We start from the raw sequence: 18,199 nt of genomic DNA on the forward strand, positions 1-18,199 counted from the left end.
CCGCCCGGGGGGCCAAGCTGTCATAAATCCAAGCCCATCTCAGTTTTTAAGGTATCACTGTTTTATAACTACAGTTTTAAAGCTTTGAGCGGGCTGTCTACAGCACGCCAGCTACATGAGCAAACAGCCTGACTAATTGAGCAGCTAAATATAGTGTACCATTCACGCTTTACTTCATGTAGAAGTGAATGATAAAACATAATAGTCTATGCAATAAGCCTTTAAAAGCCAGTGTCAAATTTACTCAATCATTCATCTCACACAAGCACACATCTAATGTAAACTGTTGAAATCTAAGTCATTGAGATTAACATTTTATCTTTCCATTCTTTGTAAATGACTTTGCACTGAATGACAATAAAAAATACTCAATTAATTCAGATTTAAAACTTTTAAAAAGTCCTTGTTATTTACAGAATCAATATATATGACAGCAAAACACATTAGATCCACCTTCTTTTTACAGTAATGCTAATATATTATCAACCTGGACGCCATTTGCCCACAGCAATAGTTTATTTGTGCCAATCAAATGCCGGCCAGCTCTGCTCCGAACATCCTGGGCTGAAGCAGATGAAGAGGGGAGTAGTACGAAGGCAACAGTGAGCTGCTTCACCACTACAACATGCTGACTGCCAATCGCCATAACAGCCAATTAGACGAAGGATTCATGAACAAATGGTGCATTCCCAGAAGGCCTTACTTCCCCCGCTTTGGTCTCCTCAGCTGAGCTCATTGTTGACCATGAAAGGAGGTAATTTAAGCCAATTGAATGACTATGTAATGACTCACCCTGCATGTGGCGAGCGCAAACATTGTGAGATGCAAGGAAAAGGGGGACCAAACAAAGTTTATTTCTAAGCCATCCACAGCTCAGGTTACGTAAAATAAGTTTGCTCAGGTGACTGATTGTTGTGGAGTGTATTGAGAGTAGCTTTAATATTGCAGTGAGAAGATTTTATGATGGATGAGATTCTCTGCACAGGTAAACATGAAGCAGCTTTAGCTCAAATAAAACCGACAAACAGATGCTAGCATTCATGTCATAACAAATGTATGACATATTTACCTAAAAAGGGATTGTTTTATAACGTCTGATGAGCGAGATGGCAGTATGTTCACGTCTGACCTCACCATGTTTCTCAGCATGCTGTTTTTCGCAGGATCCTCTGGGTTCCTGTAAAGGAAATGACTCGGTGATACGAGCCTGGAGCTCATTCCTGGAGCTCTGTGATAGCCCATATGGGTACCAGGGGATCCTGATCATCATTTCTGGACAGAAGTTTCCTTTTGTTTTTGCCCCTGGTGCAATTAAACGTGCCCATAAACATGTAACAATAGAGCTTCCTGTGCCAAGAAAAATTGTCCAAAAACCAGGATCTTGGAAAAATCATCAACCAAAAAAAGAAGATAGAAAAAAAACATATTGAACTACTTCTATTTTGATCCATATTTTGTGCCAGGACTAAAATATTTTAAATTGCAAATGAATTAGTTGCCAACTAAACAGAGTTAGAAGACAGCAATTAGGGAGTTGCATAAATGCCAGACAAAAAACAAAAACAAAACATGTGGTTTTCCTGATTGTTGCAGCTCCATGTCACAAGCAAAGAAAACCTGTTCCGTACACACTATTTTCTGTGCATTATACCATTTTCTACCCAATCTTGCATTGCACAGTATAAGTTATGTCTCAGCATGTTTAAACTGAAGGTGGTTTTAGCTTTTGCTGTAACCATCAGAGCAGGGATTAAACAGCAGAAATGGGCAGAGAGACACAGACGGTGGCTTATAACTAACAGCTGCAGCAGAAACTGCATGTGAGAAAGCACCCACTATGCCCAAACCAGTGATGGGTACAGCAACTTAGCTTCGAGTTGCACTGAGACTCCTGACTTGACTCAGACTTCGACTTACAATGTAACCCCTCTCCTCCGAGGCAAATTCCCCCCAAGGGACACAAATAAAGAGGCTTTGACTCAAATTCTGGGACTGTCTTTATCTCGTGCAATCAGAGGAATGCGAGATCACAGGCAGCTCTGTTGGGCTGACAGAGGAGCTAGGAGGACTAGGAGGTATGAATTAGGCATTATTGTCACTGTCAAACTAAGGTCATCTGCTGCATCAAAATTAAAAGCATTTCCCATTGAATCTATCTAGAAAAATTCAAATTAACTGGAATTAAATCACCCATCTATTATCTATACTGGCTTATCTTTGCAGGACTGCAGGGGGGGGGGGGCTGGTGCATATCTCCAGGAATCATTGGGGGAGAGGCGGGGCACACCCTGGACAGGTCGCCAGACCATCACAGAGACACACAAGACAAACAACAGTGCGCGAGCACACACACATTCACACCAAAGGGCAATTTAGAGAGACTAATTAAGCTAACTGTAGTGTTTTTGGAGCGAGGGAGGAAGCCGGAGTACCTGGAGAGAACCCACGCATGCACAGGGAGAACATGCACACTCCATGCAGAAAGACCCAGGGTTGAACCCGGCGTTCAAACCCAGGAATTTCTTGCTGCTACGCAATGGTGGATGGTGTTAAATCATTTTTTACTATATTTGATGATAAATCCATAGATGTATTTAAATTTATGTGAATGTTCAAGATTATTCACAGCAGTTCTATGTTTACCTGTTGAATTGAATGTTCTGGGGGAGAGAAAGTGACATGTTTATGTGTTAAATTAGGCCTGAGGACAATGAATTGAATTCATAACGCAGGAACAAAACTGCAGCCTTATAGGCAGAGCGGGACATGCAAATGATTTCAAAATGGTAATTTCAATCGTTGGAGACTAGAGCAGGATTTGCCCCTGAGAGATTTGACTTTGACCTGGAAAGAAGTGACTCGTTGTGAACATCTGTGGCCTAAACGTCAGTGGAAGGCATGAAGCTCTGCCATGAGAGAGGCAAATGAAGAGAAAATGTCACGTCCAGCAGAGGCTTTAAAGACGAGAATGGAATTTAATCTCTTCTCCGGAGAGCGATGTACTTTTCCACTCAGACCCTAAACGAACAGCACTTGTTTTTACCGCCTGATGCATTATTTGTGGTACAAAAATCAAGCTTTCATGGGATGTTAGACATCAGACATAGAGAAACTTACTTATGTCTCCAGAAACGACAGTTTAGAAATGTCTTCAATGACCACATTCCACTTCTCCTTTGGTTGCATTTTTGTTCCAGTAAGTAAAAAAAAAACACTAGTTTCCCTCTGACATTACATTACCCATTTTCCTCCCACATTCACTTTTAGCTTTTGCCAGCACACCCAGACTGCCCTGTTTAATCCACATAGGAGAAAACGACGGCCACGAATAGCAGCGACACGACATAAAACCGAGAAGAAGCGTCACAAACTGACCTGTGAATCTTGCATTCACAGGAACAGCATCACTGAGCAGTGGGTTTCTGCTGCTTCCTGTCTGTTAAACCACACTCAGAACAAATTTTCTTTCTCTGTGTAACAACGGAAAGTTCTCAACTCCCCCTCCTTCCTTCTCAAACAACAAACCACCGCTCTGATAGGTTCGAGTTTACTAGTCAGGTAGCATTTCCTACATGAATCATATAGCTACTAGATTTAAATGCAATAGTGACATACAACATGAAAGAGGATACTTTAAAAAGCAAACATAAAACAAAGGCTGTTTTAGTGAAAAGTTCTAATGTTAGGGTTTAGTTTGTAAAATGTCAACACTTTGATCTGATTAACAAGAGCCATGATCTGAAGAGGAGATGTTGGATTTTCACCTTGTGACATTTACATGCTTCGGCACAGTGACGGATTACAAAAGGATCTCAAAGGTTCTTCAAAGTCACGCTTGTCACTGAGCGACATCTTCTGCCCAAACTGATGACAGGCAGAAACTAACAGCACAGCTAAACCCCAAACCATTTGTACAAGCTCAAATCCCTTACTTGGCTCTGAGTCAGGTTCACACAAATTCTGAGAACAAACGACGAAGTTCCTGTCAACAGGGCGTGCCCATACGACAAAATGCAATCTAGGTAAACCGGCACACAAATAGACAGCGTCTTAAATTGGAGGAACCCACAAATCGTTGTTGAAAAACCCCAGTTTTGAATTCCAACACTATGAGATCTTTAAAAAAAACTTAAAATGTGGATTTTAAAAAAAATGCAAAAACACAACCAATTCATTTAAAACCCAATAAGTGTCATCAAATATAGCCATGAACATATCCTTACTGCTAAAAACATCTCAAATTAACAGTCAAACTAACAGCCTGTTTCTATAATGTGGCAACAGGCCACATGTCACTGATAGGAAGAACCGCGAAAAGTTGTGAAAACAGGACAGGAAGTTGCAGCAAAGTCTCAAAAAAGACAACTGTGGCGTTAAACCATCAGTGTGATGTGCTGCGTGCTCTTTCTGACGTCCACACGGCTGTTGTGGGTTTATCAGATGATCTGCATGTTTTCTAGGCTTGGAGTGAGGATTATCTGCATGAGTTGGTGCGAGAGAGCTCTCTACCTTTAGAATTAACACTTTAGGAAACATCAACAGAGATGATGCCAAATTCTGAAGTCTCATCTTAAAGCTAACGAGTGATGTGATTAAAAAACACCAAACATCATTGTGGGCCAAAAAAGTGAATAAAGTATGGTAGAAACATCCAAAAATTTCCCTTTCTATCAGAACCCCAACCAGTGATAGTTAGGTTCAGCTACCTGACATGGTATGCCCATCACTGTCCATTTGATTGGCTGAAAAACAACAAAGACCTCATTCTAAGGCAACAAACTAAATATAGTGATGTATCACAATAAGAGCAGCACAATATCTCAATTCCCAACAGTCCTTCAAATATCAATGTTTGCAATATTACAATTGCACTATAAATTCTCTGCTGTCAAAGCAGGTACGAAACGTCCTGTGGTGGCTGGCGCCATTGGGTACAAAAACAGCAATGGTATATGCAATGGCAAAAAGGAACAAAATAACCAGCAACCTCTTTTTGAGAACCACTGTTAAGGCCAGCTCTGGTTATTTCTGCCATTTGCTATTTTCTATCTCTGCACTACTCTACTTTTTCGGTTGCTAAAATGGTGGCATTTACCACGAGGTAGTTTCTATTCAGCCATGTGTCAACTAATGCCCACCAGGGGGACCTTTTCTACCCATTTTGAGTCTATATTTTCTATATTTGGCTTTTACACGTTTACACGTGGCCATATGACTCCAATGAAGGATTTTCTTAAAAGCAGGTAGTCATTTACGGGTATTTTTGGCTTGATCTGGGATCATATTTTCGAAGACTCAACATTTTATCTCTGTGCAGTTGTGTCTATAATTCATTAAAAATATGTAAATACAACAGACATAAACATATCTGCTATAGTTTAGGTACGTGGGCATGAAAGGGTTTATTCACAGATATGAAATTAACGTAAGAGGGAAGGAAATGATAATAGGTTGGTACAAATAACAGATTAGCCTTAACCAACTTTTGTTCAAATCACAAGGTTCCCACCGCCTACCATAAGCTTTAGCGTATCAGTCACTCAAACGTATATCAGGTGTTGACGTAAAAGGCAGTAAACGTTGACTTGGCTGATATTGGCTAATAGAGTTTGAATGAATGATACCTAAATATTATAGCCACAAAATACAGCATCCAGGCTGTCCTTTGGTGCTCACGGGTCTCACTGACTCAGATCCATTTTCCAGGTTTCCAATTCCTACCCAGGCTGGGTACGAACCGGCATTTTTTTCTCTTCCTTCTTCCATTTTTTACATGCAAAAACAAACCATAGATGGGTATCGTTTCATGAAATTTGGAGATAATCATAAAAATGCTCAAATCTTACATGACGTTAAATTCAGCTGATTATAATTATCTATAAACTTTGCATTACTCTCTACTCCCATATATTCTGGCTCTGATCCCCGTTTGGATCATTTGACTTGTGAAATATGACTCCAAAACAAACTAAAATGACAAAAGACATTATTCTTGGTAGTTGACATGTCTTTACAGAAGACTATAATATAGAAATTTTTTCAGTTTTCCAAACGGTACAAAACAACTCCCCAGCAAGTAAAAATGTATGCAATTTGTAAGCCAAAAAAGAAAAAAAAAAAAAGAAAACCAAGTCGTTGCAGCTGGCAGCTTTGTTTCACACTAAAACGTACAAAGCAGCCAAAACTCACTTTGCATGAAATGACTAAGTGGCAAAATAACCAGTCGCTGAGTTTTTAAACATTGATTCCAAAAAGAAGAAAAAAAAACATCACAGTTGGATAAAAAAAAAACATGCAAGTTTGTACACGTGTGTCTGTTGCATGTCACTGCCCTGCTTACACTCTCTTTCCTGACATATTTGAAATATTTTGTCCTGACTCCTTGAATCTGTTGTTTTGACTGCTGTGTGGCAGCCATTTGATGCTTGAAGAGATGGAAAATTCTCCTTTTCCCATAATAAACCGAACTCCAAATCTCACTGCCATGTAGAGGAGAAAAGTAGATGAGCCTATAGAGGAAAGAATTACCTCTTTGTGCAGATACAAAAACAGGCTAAAGTATGAATTTTCCTATTCCTGAGCACAGATTAGATCAGTTTAAACCATTAAGGGACTTTGCATTGCCCACATAGAGATGCAAACGGAGCCCAAAGTGTTTACGTTCATACCAATACCAACATGTTACAGCACAGGGCCATGGCCCGGGTAACAGCAAGAGACGAGAAAATACCCAGAAAAATACCTGCAGCATGCTTCAAACCTGAATGCATACAATGGAATGGGGGTATCCCTTATTTTTTATTAAACTATGATATCACACTGTGAAGATCAACTGAATTATGCAGACAAAAACAGAAAAGCTTGTAACCTCCAATGCAAGAAAAAAAAAAAAAAACATTTAAAGTTTATCTACGGTGTGAACTTTGCCAGAACAATTTCCACAGGATGATTTTTCTCAGCACACTTTCAGGTATGAGCTTAGATAGAGCACAGAAGTCTCAGGGCTCCAAGTCAGAGTCAAGGCTGGATAGGGAACCCGGCTCCGCATACCAAACAGGTCTGGACACACGCAGGCTGATGTGTCCACCCACTGTCAGGTATGCAGAAACATCTAACAGGGAACACACCTTGGGATGGAGCGGAGAGAGCAGCCAGATAAAGAGAATAATGACAAGATTATGTCTTGTTGTAGAATATGTGATAAGCTCTTTCACCAATATCATTCTAGCATTTTGGGGAATGTGTGTATTTGTTGTTGTTGTTTTTTCTCCCCCACAGAGAGTTGATTGAGGTATATTGTGCTGGAAAAATACTTATATACCGTATTTTTCGGACCATAAGGCGCACCGGATTATAACGCGCATCATACATTTTTGAGAAAACTTAATGATTTTAAGTGCAACTTATAAGTATTACTACTAGTACTACAACACAGCTATGAGAAAGAAAAGTAAGTTGAAAGAGTTAGCTCATGCTATTGTATATTTTTCTCAGAGGCTGGAGCTCCGATGTAACCACTTTTCAGTTGCAAGTTGGGAAAACTGCTGGAATCTGCCAATTGTTGAGCTAATAAATTAGACTAACAAGTGTTGACAGTACAAGGCAACAACACGCATTCAAACAGTAAAATAACATTTTCACAAATGATGTTCTACAGTAGTATAGACGTACAGATAAAGATTCCCAGTCTTCCAGGACATGGCAAATCCAAAAAAAGTAAAAAAAAAACAACAACTGGACTTTAATTTTTGTTTAAAATGTTCTGCAAAGTGTTTTCGACTACAAGACCTATAGTATAGGCGGCACTGATTTAATGATTTTTTTTTTTTAATCGGATATGCAAATATTTAGTTCAATACTGCTTACACTAAATTTGCAATGGTTGGTAGTGAGAAGCTTTACGTTTCTATGTATCAATGGTGTAAAAGGTCACAAAAACCACCAACATTCAGGTAAGCTAACCAAACAGTCAGCTAAATAAACTAACCCACAAAAATCTGCAAAAGTCTAAGTATATAAAATAAGATATAAATAATATAATTAGGGCTGGGCAAGTTAACGCGTTAATTTCGCGTTAATTCGTTAGACTATTAACGGCGATATTTATTTTATCGCGCATTAACGCATGTTGCTCACATGCTTCAGTCAGTGTCAGTCAGCAGGCACACGGCAGCACTCTGGTGCTCCCCCTCCCCTCTCGTACATGGCTCAGCGGCGCCAGCCAATCAGCACGCAGGCTCAGCCTGGCCCGCGCACTCAGCTCTTACACAAACTTAACAAAGAAACAGCTGAGAGAGACCGCAGCAGCGAAAAAACATGAGCACGGGAAGTAGCACCGTTCGGCTTTATTTTAATACCGTAAATGAAATCAAGCTGTATGTTTTGTAAAAAGCCGGTTCATTTCAGTGGAAACACAACAAATTTATCTAAGCACGTGAAAAAACATGAAAACGTCGAGCCCCAGAAACGGAGAGAGGAGACGAAACTTCTCTCATTGCCCCGACAGACGTCTCTGACTGAGGCGTTTCAGTTCTCCAGGGAACATCCAGGTAGATCAGTGGATGGATGGATGGATGTTACTGGAGCCCACACATAACATGTAATTAAGACCTTGAAAGAACCCAGTACATATATTAAAAAGTGTTATTTAAGATAAGATAACATTAGCTAATCCTTTTTTTTATCCCACGACGGGGAAATTTATAGGATTAAAGCAACAGGCAGGTGCACACAACACAGATAAAATTACATAAGGATTGAAATATATAAGAGGTGGATTAGCGAAAAAACACTGAACATAACATTATTATTATTATTATTATTATTATTATTATTATTAAATTGTAATAATAAAATAAAAACCCAAAAGGTCAACAGTTTCATGATACATCAAGCTTAGGGACTGGCTAATATACAGCAGGTCAAAAAAGGCCATATTTTGGCTGCAGTGCTTGCTGTTCTCTTATGAAGAAAAGATCTACTAGTGCACTAAATTCAATAGATGGGTTGAAAATATCCAGTATAAAATAAGTGCTACAAATGTTACAACACTTTTGTTCATATGGCAGCAGAACATTAAAATAAAAGTGCTCTTTACACTACTTTTGAATTCATTCTTGGAGTTTGTAAATACAATGCGATTAATCGCGATTAATCAGGGCGATTAATCAGGGCGATTAATCGCGATTAAATATTTTAATCGTTGCCCAGCCCTAAATATAATATTATATATTGTTACCAAGTTCTCATTCTAAAACCAAATTAACGTTTTCCTAGCATAAGCAAACACGAGGCTCAACGGGCATGTATTGGAATATTAAACTAGCCCACCAGAAAACTAAACTCAGTTTTTTTTATAGTTTGCTAAACTTCAACAATGGGTAAATAAAAGCTGTATTTTTTTTAATTATTATTATTATTTAGCAAATAGCACTAAGCTAAAAACCAAGCCTAGCATGAGCAAACATGTTAGTGGTGTGCAGCTTTCTTTTAGTGAAAAAGCAAATGAGAGCTTTTTCCACAAATGTATATTCTTAAGAAAACTCGAAGTACTTTCCTGACAATTTTGAGTAAAAAACTAATTCTTTATACGATGCCTTACTACCATCATTTATGGAAAAAAATCCAATCAACAGCCCTGTTGACAAACATAACGTCACCTCCCTAAAATAATGGCATTAATAATATAGTCATCCCTTCGCAAAAATTATTTTTTTGTTGTTGCATAAATCATCCCCTCGGGATGCTGCCCACCTCTTGTGAAACTGTTTAAATCCCCTTTTGAGAAGATCATGCCATTCCACCCCTGTTGTGTAATGGTATGTCAAGAGTGTGACTTAGGCCGTTTAATTTAGCATTTTCTGAAAAAAAAGTTAAAAAAAATGACTTAAGCAAGCAAACTGGTACAAATATATTATTCCTCATTTTTAGTCATAAGTAAATCCTTCATCTCTTTTTCTAAAGACCATGTCAATTTTCAATTATGTTGTGATTGTTCACAATTAGTCTTCTTGACTAAAAAAAGAAGTCAAATTGTGTCTGAGCTGACAAGTTTGTTTTAACTGAATAAAACCTCAAACACTGTTTTCAGATACAAAGGCTAAATTTAAACCGCTGCAATTTTCTAATAGCATGTAACGCAGTGAGCTATTCCCCACAATGTACCTGCAGTTGCAAATAGACAAGGGCCTGTTAGCAATATTAGTGGTACACAACAGTTTTAAAAAGTTGTGGTTTCAAAATCACGGAAATGTTTTACCATCCAAGCTCTGTTTGCATAAATGGTCATAGAATGTGCCAGAGTGACCAGAAATTTCCCTTGTCGTGGATTATAAAGTAATACTGCCCCTTTCCACCTGTTTGGCTCTTTTAGAAATATGCTAATATGAATTACATACGAATACAACTCATGCAAATAAGAATATATATCTTTTGCAAAAACTGTAAAAATGCATTTTTACTGAAGGTTTTCATACGTTGAGCATCTCATCCTGCTCCATAAATAGTTGGAAAGTTAAACAGCAAAACAGCAGTTTGCACCTTCTGCAGAGCTGTGCTTAAAATGTCTGCAGATTACGTTCCGGTTTAAGAGATTATAATAACCTAATAAGATCTTCCCGTCTGATCGCTGATGAGGCCTCACAGATAGGACCACTCGCACTGAGACAGCTCAGCTCCCCCTCTAAGACATTTTATCTGATTTGACACAATTGGATACTGGGTCAGTGTGGTGTAAGGTGTCACTCTCCCAACATTTCTATCTAATCTTGAAGCCAGTAAACATGGCCCGTTGCGGGATCTGAGGACAGAAGTGCAGAGTCACCGCATGTGGAGATACCAGATGCATATTTTAAATACAGAGGAAAGACTTGTGCAGCAAAGTGTGTTAACATACCAAAAGTACAACTCAAACTCATGACCGTGAGTGTTGCATTCTTCATGTATTACGATATTACTTGGAGTTTAAGTACTTGAGCCTGATTTAAAGGTTTTCTATAACTACAGCAGGTCTGACCAGTATTTAGGATTAGTCCCTTGCAAACATGTTTCATCTAGTGCATATCAAACAATGGTTTATATTACCTTTATGGAGAAGTGTTTGAGATGTGAGCAGGAAGCAGAAGGACAGTCTGCCTGGGTAGGTCAATATTTGAGAGCGCTTTATGAAATATACTTGTTTACGATAGTCAGCCAATGAGGAAGGTGCAGCTTGGGTGCAGGAGATGAGGACAATAAACTACCTGTTCAGACACCGGAGTGCTAAGCAGGGTTCATTTAATAAAATGTCTACATGGTGGTATCGTTTAAGGACACATATTACATATTGAGGATGTACCATAATTACATGTGAAGCAGAGTCAAAAATGTAAGAACACGGGTTTAACCAAACATGAAGGTTTTCAGGGAAAAAAAAGGCACGTGTAAGGAAACGGTTCATCCTTTCTTGCTCCTTTGAATATGGAGGCCTGACAGTCAGTCTCCTGAGGGGCTGGGGTTGTGTTATCCTGATGAGAATCACAATGCAAAAAACGCAAAGATAAACAAGGAGTGGCTGTTGCTTGGGAACACACAGAGGGCGAGGGCTGTAAAGCCGGTCCTGCAGTACGGGAAAGGGAGAGCAGGTGGGCCTCGTTCGCCTCCAAAGGAGAACGATTGTGTTTGTGAGGACATGCAAAGGACAGAGCAGACCAATTATTGGACCTTCAAGCTGCTTCTACCTGTATAGTAAATCCCATTTCCCCCAACTGGACTAATTAGTAAAATCTGTCCTGCTATTCAGGTTGGTCAGAGGTAAGCATGGGCCCGTTAGAACTGTCAAGGTATACCGCGAAAACATTTCATTGAATCATACCTATCCTTGCAAATTAAAGTCGTTTTAATGAGATACTAGAGAAAGTGGTGGAATGGTGGAGAACAACCCTCCCCTGCCCCTCCCCCTTTTGTTGCTGCGCACTGCTGGTCAGCTGGCTGAAAGAAAGCTACAATTTATTTTATTTTTTTAAGAATTTGGCTGCTTCTAAACATTTTTGGCCGTTACTAGCATGAAATTTCATGGTTTAAAAACTAAAGGCCATCTACCACAGCTACTGAGGTAATGAGGTTTTAAAACCACAGGACTTGTTACACCAATGGCCCTCGGTAAAGAGCAGAGCACGTTGAAAGCTACTCCCAAATTTAGAGTTTCTGTATGTGACATTTTTTATTTATTTTATGTGGAAAAATCTAAAACAATAAACTCATATTATAGGTACCATTATTAGAACTGTAACAATAATAATATATTAGGGAAAAAAAGAACTAGCTGGTGTAATAAAGTTTTGTTTTAAGCTCCTCATTTTTCCCAATTGGCTAGTCAGAAGTTCAAAATAGGAACATTATTACTGCATCACAACTCCTTTCTAAAAGAAAAAAAAACACAAGAACAACAATATCACCAAGAAAACTCAACAATCACTTTCTGCGGAAAAAAGCACGAAGGTTGAGCTGTTTGCAGTGTGTACAAATTGTTTTAATCTTCCTGAGAAAAAAAAAAAAAAACGACTGCCTTCTGAACTGGTCCCCTTTTCAAGCACCACAGTCTAAAAGCTTTGAACCAAGGCCATAGATAAAAGCAGAATTCATTGATAGATACTCATTTAAGCGTTACTCAAAGCCATGATGTTCATGCATTCACATCAAAGAGGTGCAGTCGTCCCTAAATATTACGACTGCAGACCCACTTCAAACTAAATAAAACTTTTGCAAGTCACCCACATCCGTATAGTTTGGAGGTGAGACTGATTGAAAGAATGTAGTGTGTAGATAAAGTTGAGCGTAAAGATAAACATTTAACTAATAAATGCACTACAGGGGCAGCATCTTTTCCTGAGATCTTTCCACTCCTAAGTTTAGACAGTTATTTGGAGCCGTGAGCATGGCAGGTTTTCCATACGGGAATCTGCTGCTCGTGCCTTCAGACGGAGAGACACCACAGCAGCTGGGTGTCTGGGACCAAAATGTCTGGAAAACATGTGGGAAATCAATTTCCCTCTGTGCTTAGATGAAAACGTCCCGTTCTGTCCCGCACAACGTTTAAATCAACACAAGATAAAAAACCTATTTCAGTCCTAATAAGTCCGTTTTATGTTCACACGCATCTCGCACAGGGGAGGGGATTTCTGCTTGACGTTACCTCATGCAGGGTGGAACCACGTAATTGGAAAGAACAACACTGCGCCATGAAAAGTAGACATGAAGGCAGAGATAGCACATCACATTTCTACCACTTATGCAGTGGCGAATAACTGTTTCGCCAGGCGAACAGAGATGAACGGAGATCTGTGATGGAAATTTTCACGACGCTCTGCATGTTCCTTTTATCTGGGATTAAATAAACTTGTGTCTCATAGCTGCCTCCACCCACGCGAACGCTGCAAACAACTTGTGGTGGATAAACATTTAACAAGACACACAAACTCCACATTAAGGAAATTAGGTATACAATTAAAAAAACAGGTATAAAAACCACTCTGTAGTTTATTTTTCTACACTCTATGCACCTGATTTGCAGCTCAATGAAGAAGCCATTTGGTTTCACATTTCTCTTTTCAGCATAATAGCTGACAAAATAAGGACGAGACTCGAGTAACTGGCTAAAAAAGCTTATTGTCAGTAAATGTCTTTGATCAAAACTAAGATAGAAAAGCCAATTTAAGGTTTCCTGTAATTGTACCTAAAGACTGTCGATCAGTGCCAGGGTTAGAGTGAGAGTCGCAGCCATGGTGGGAGACTTTGTACTGACAGAAGCATTACATAATCACAAGACGTAACAAAAGGTGTGTCTCCATGTCCCACATATCTTCTTTATAGGCATTTACCCCCCTCTTTGCCTAGAACCACAAAACTTTTCTTTTAATTCCAGCCTGATTGATGTTATCATCTTATAAGGTTTAAAAAAATAAAAATAAAAATAAGTTCACCCTCCGAGCTTTCTGTTTTTTTCACATTTCTTAATGTCAATTCAAAACATTAAAGTGAACATTTGAGTCTTTATCCAAAGATTTTCACTAAGGCAAAAGTAAAAAGCTGAGACAGATAAGGTAGAGGGGAGTATATATTTAAGAATGCCAAAAAAAGAGACGGGTGGCCAATCGTACAGAGTGCACCCTGCTGCTTATCGCTTGTATCAGATATTTTGGTGTTGAAAAGCAGGAAATAAAAGACGTTGGTTATGTGTTCTGCAAGTTATTGTCGCGATAATATCTGTGGAGAAATCTCAGGAGTTCGACAGGAAAGCAACAAGGAACTTTATAAGAAGACATGAATGTTTTCATGAATATTTTTCGTTAGTTGTTTATTTTGACTTATCAAGAATCTGTATTATCATTATGCATTACAATAATGAAATATCTATCTGCCATTAAACATAAATAATTTGGAAATGTCGGCAGCCTGCTGGAAGACTTTGACATGAAGTTCATTTGCAATCTGGAAGACTAACATAAAACCTGCAATGCCAACTAACTCTGCTAATCTAGAACAGTTTTTAAAACCAGTTATAAATGTCACCATCATATGATCTTGGCTCTTTTTTTGTGGCTAAAATAGGATTTGAGTCAAATTTAATTGAGCTTTTTGACGGGACTTTTATAATCTCTGTCGACACACGGTTACATTTTTCTTATGAATAGTAGGTGACCAGCGGGGACTGACAAGCTTGTTACAGTCAGATTTTGTTACCGGATGTAGAAAACAGTGTTGCATCGATACCAGTATCGGACGGGGCCCCGATCCAGCACTAAAATGGTGGTATCGGTATCGGCCAGTACCAACAAATAGGGCACCGATACCATGTTGATGTTTGTATGTCGCCTTCTCTCTCCCAACTGGTATTATACATGTTATATAAGTTCATGAAAGTTGCGCTATTTTGGTATTTGAGAGCCAAAACTCAGGGTTTAAAAGAGATTATTCAATTATTAATGTAATTTTACCGTCTTACTGTTGCACTACTATGTTACAATTTCACGAATGTTGCACTATTTTGGCCTTTGAGAGCCAAAAGTTTATTCAACTATTGTCACCCATTCCAGGTAGGCAATAAAAAGTTCTACTACCCTAGGCAAGGCAAGGCAAGGCAAGGCAAGGCAAATTTATTTATATAGCACAATTCGGTACAAAGACAATGCAAAGTGCTTTACATGATTAAAATATAGCAAAATAAAACAGAATAAAAGCAAGTAGGAATAAAATATAGATAGAAAATAGAACAAAAAATTGGTGATTCAGTTAACTAGGACAGTTGAAGGCAATTTTAAACAAATGTGTTTTTAATCTTGATTTAAAAGAACTCAGGCTTTCCGCACTTTTACAGTTTTCTGGAAGTTTGTTCCAGATAATTGGAGCATAGGAACTAAATGCTGCTTCTCCATGTTTGGTTCTGGTTCTAGGTATGCAGAGTAGGCTGGAGCCAGAAGACCTGAGTGGTCTGGATGGTTTACCCTAAGTAATGCATATTACCGCATATTACCCTAAGTAATATGCAGCTCTTCATAAATATACACACATCAATTTCAAACAGATGGTATCGGTATGGTATCGGTATCGGCCAATACTGCACAGCCAGGTATCGGGGCCAAAAAATGGCATCGGCGCAACACTAGTAGTAAATATTAGTCAGTTTTACCAACATTTACGCACCAATAAAGCTAAAGAGTTTGAAACTCTTATGTCCTGAAGTCTGTTGGGTTCCCCACATCCCTCCTATCATTATCCAGATTTAGCAGCTCTGTAGGATAATATTAACATAGGCAGGAAATCCTTGTTCTGAGGTTTACTTTGTGCCACTGACGATATAAACTCCACTATAACATTCCCAGTAAATGTTTTATGGATTCAGAATATCTGCATCGGTCTTTGAAACTACGAAAAAACCTGGATCAGATCATAACAATAAGATAACATCAGGCTTTTGTCGCTATTCTGATTATATTCATTGAAGATGAAGAAAAAAGGAGGAGGGGAAAAAAAACATCCAGTGTTACATAATATTTTCAATTCTTTGGAAAAAAAAAAAGTCTGAAGAGATAAATTCTAGGAAGTGAAGAATTGGATTAAAATCTAAGTACACTGCATTTCTTTCAGCGTAAAAACACTCTTCAGACGTGATGATCACAGCCTTGTGTATTGCTGAGAACAGGGACGCCAGTCCCAGCATGCTCCAAGTATGAGAGGGTTGCAACACCAAGAGGCCATTGCTCAATCGGTTTAATTTTATTTATCAAGGGAGGGATTTTCTCTGTACCTGCTGCTCAAAAGCACAACTGGCAGGCTGAATAGACACACAATGTGCCTTGCTCAGAGGCACGGTAGCTGTTAAAGCAGAAGAGAAAGTTACACATTAACTCTCCCCACCCAGATTTTTTTTTTTATTATAGGAATTAAAACTTCCCATTTCAAGTTCTCCGACCTTTAGGCCAAAATCTCTTCCAGGCAGAGATTATAATTGCTGGGGGGGGGGGAGAAAAAATTCACGCGAGACATGTAAAATTGCGTCTCATGTTAATATTTTCCATCTAGTTTGACCAAAAATAAGGTACTCTAGACTAGAGCAGTCAGACACACGGTTTCACTTTGAGTCTGACGGTTTTCCGGAGCAGCTTCGATAACTGGGGCAGATGAGAGGTAGTGGTGGGAGCACAGGTCACCTGATGACGAGAATATACTTACAAAACTAGTGAAACCAGCTAAAGAGAAGCTTTTATGACTCCGTACAGACTTCGTTGGAGTGGAAGTGATATATTAGCTACTTAGGCTCAGCCAAACATAACCACAGGTATGACAACTCCTCCAACTCCATATTCTGCTGGCGAAAACCTGCAAACTGGAAGGATGTTAGACGGACACTTGGCACCAACCTATCATTTTTGCAGAACTGTCATTTAACCTTACTGGCAACAGACACTGGGTGGCTGCTGATATTAATGCAACTACACAAAGGTTTTTCAAAACGTTACTGTTTTAAAAACAGATCAAACGTTTCCGACATATTGCTCCTACAGTCTGAAGTGCTTTTATTAAGATGCCAGAGGAAGTTAGCAGATTTGCTCTGACCGTATATAGATCACAGAGTTCAGGCCGAACACACACCAAACAATCAGAACCGACGGAAAAACGCGTCGTAGCAATTACAGCTGGTTGATGCGGATGGGGCCGGGCAGACCGGCTTGCGGTTTTCTGAAGCTGTACTGCAGAGCTCCAAACAAGGTAGAGCCCTGCTCCATTTTGGTCAGAGCTACGCAGCAATTTGATGGGAAAGTCGTTAGTCAGACGGGAAGACAGAGACTTTTGGCAAAGCAAAACACATTCCCATTGGGGAAAATAAAATTAAAATATCTGAACCGCAAGGTAAACGGTATGCAATTTCCAGCCAGATTAATCCCCATATAGGTTTACTGCCTGGCTCGTTTATCCTGGCAGAACTTTTGGTACATACTCTCGCGTGAATATTCCATCTCGCGAGTCCAGTGATCCGTAGAAGAAGCCTCTATGCAACCAGCAGGTCTCAAATTTTAAAAAATCTGTACGGATCTGTCCGTCGGATCGGATGGTTTGGTGTGTTTCAGTCTTAATTCAGAGCTGCCCCTCCCCCACCTGTTACTGCATAATGCTAGTCAGCAGGCTAAACGAAGGCTTCTATACGCTTCACTCACTTCCAATAAAGAGAAATTCCCTGGTTCATATTTTCACTATTTGTCTTATTTTAAGACAAAAGATGGTACACTGCAAGCAGAAATTGTACAAATCCTAAATACAAATACAAGTCTCTGCAGTATCGCTTTTACAGTTTAAAGTTTATACAGATAGCTAGTCAGCTAAAAGCGTATCAGCTTGTTTCTCTATAAAGCAAAGAAAAAGATTAAGGTATAATCTGCACAATAAGCAAACTACTTAATTGAGATGTTTATTAAAAATGTGTAAGCCTTTGTATAAGAAAATAATGCAACCTACAATAACCAATATATTGTTTTGATAGGTCTAAGATTAATTGTTGCTTTACTTTTTTGAATAAAAAGAGGCTTTTATTAAAACCCGTTTACGTGAATACATTGATCGCAGGGGAAAAAATGCTACAGTATTACAGGCACCAAAGAGCGTGATGTCTTCCCTGTATTTTTCCAAACTAACAATTGCATATCATTTGATGACATCTGTAGGACTT

At 39.0% G+C, this 18,199-nt stretch overlaps 1 protein-coding gene across 5 annotated transcripts in view; it reads right to left on the minus strand.

Moving 5' to 3' along the window:
• elf1 (E74-like ETS transcription factor 1) overlaps positions 1 to 18,199 on the minus strand; it is a 64,041-nt gene that overhangs the window by 24,036 nt on the left and 21,806 nt on the right. Inside the window, exon 1 of one of the 5 annotated variants that reach the window (XM_036127232.1) lies at positions 3,118 to 3,194. The exons of the other annotated variants lie outside the window; for them this stretch is intronic. The gene's annotated coding sequence lies outside the window, so the exon portion shown is untranslated. Of the gene's footprint in view, positions 1 to 3,117; positions 3,195 to 18,199 lie in introns of those variants that run through there. 5 annotated transcript variants of the gene reach the window in all.

This window comes from Fundulus heteroclitus, chromosome 23 (assembly GCF_011125445.2).
Source record: "Fundulus heteroclitus isolate FHET01 chromosome 23, MU-UCD_Fhet_4.1, whole genome shotgun sequence".
NCBI classification, from domain to species: Eukaryota; Metazoa; Chordata; class Actinopteri; order Cyprinodontiformes; family Fundulidae; genus Fundulus; species Fundulus heteroclitus.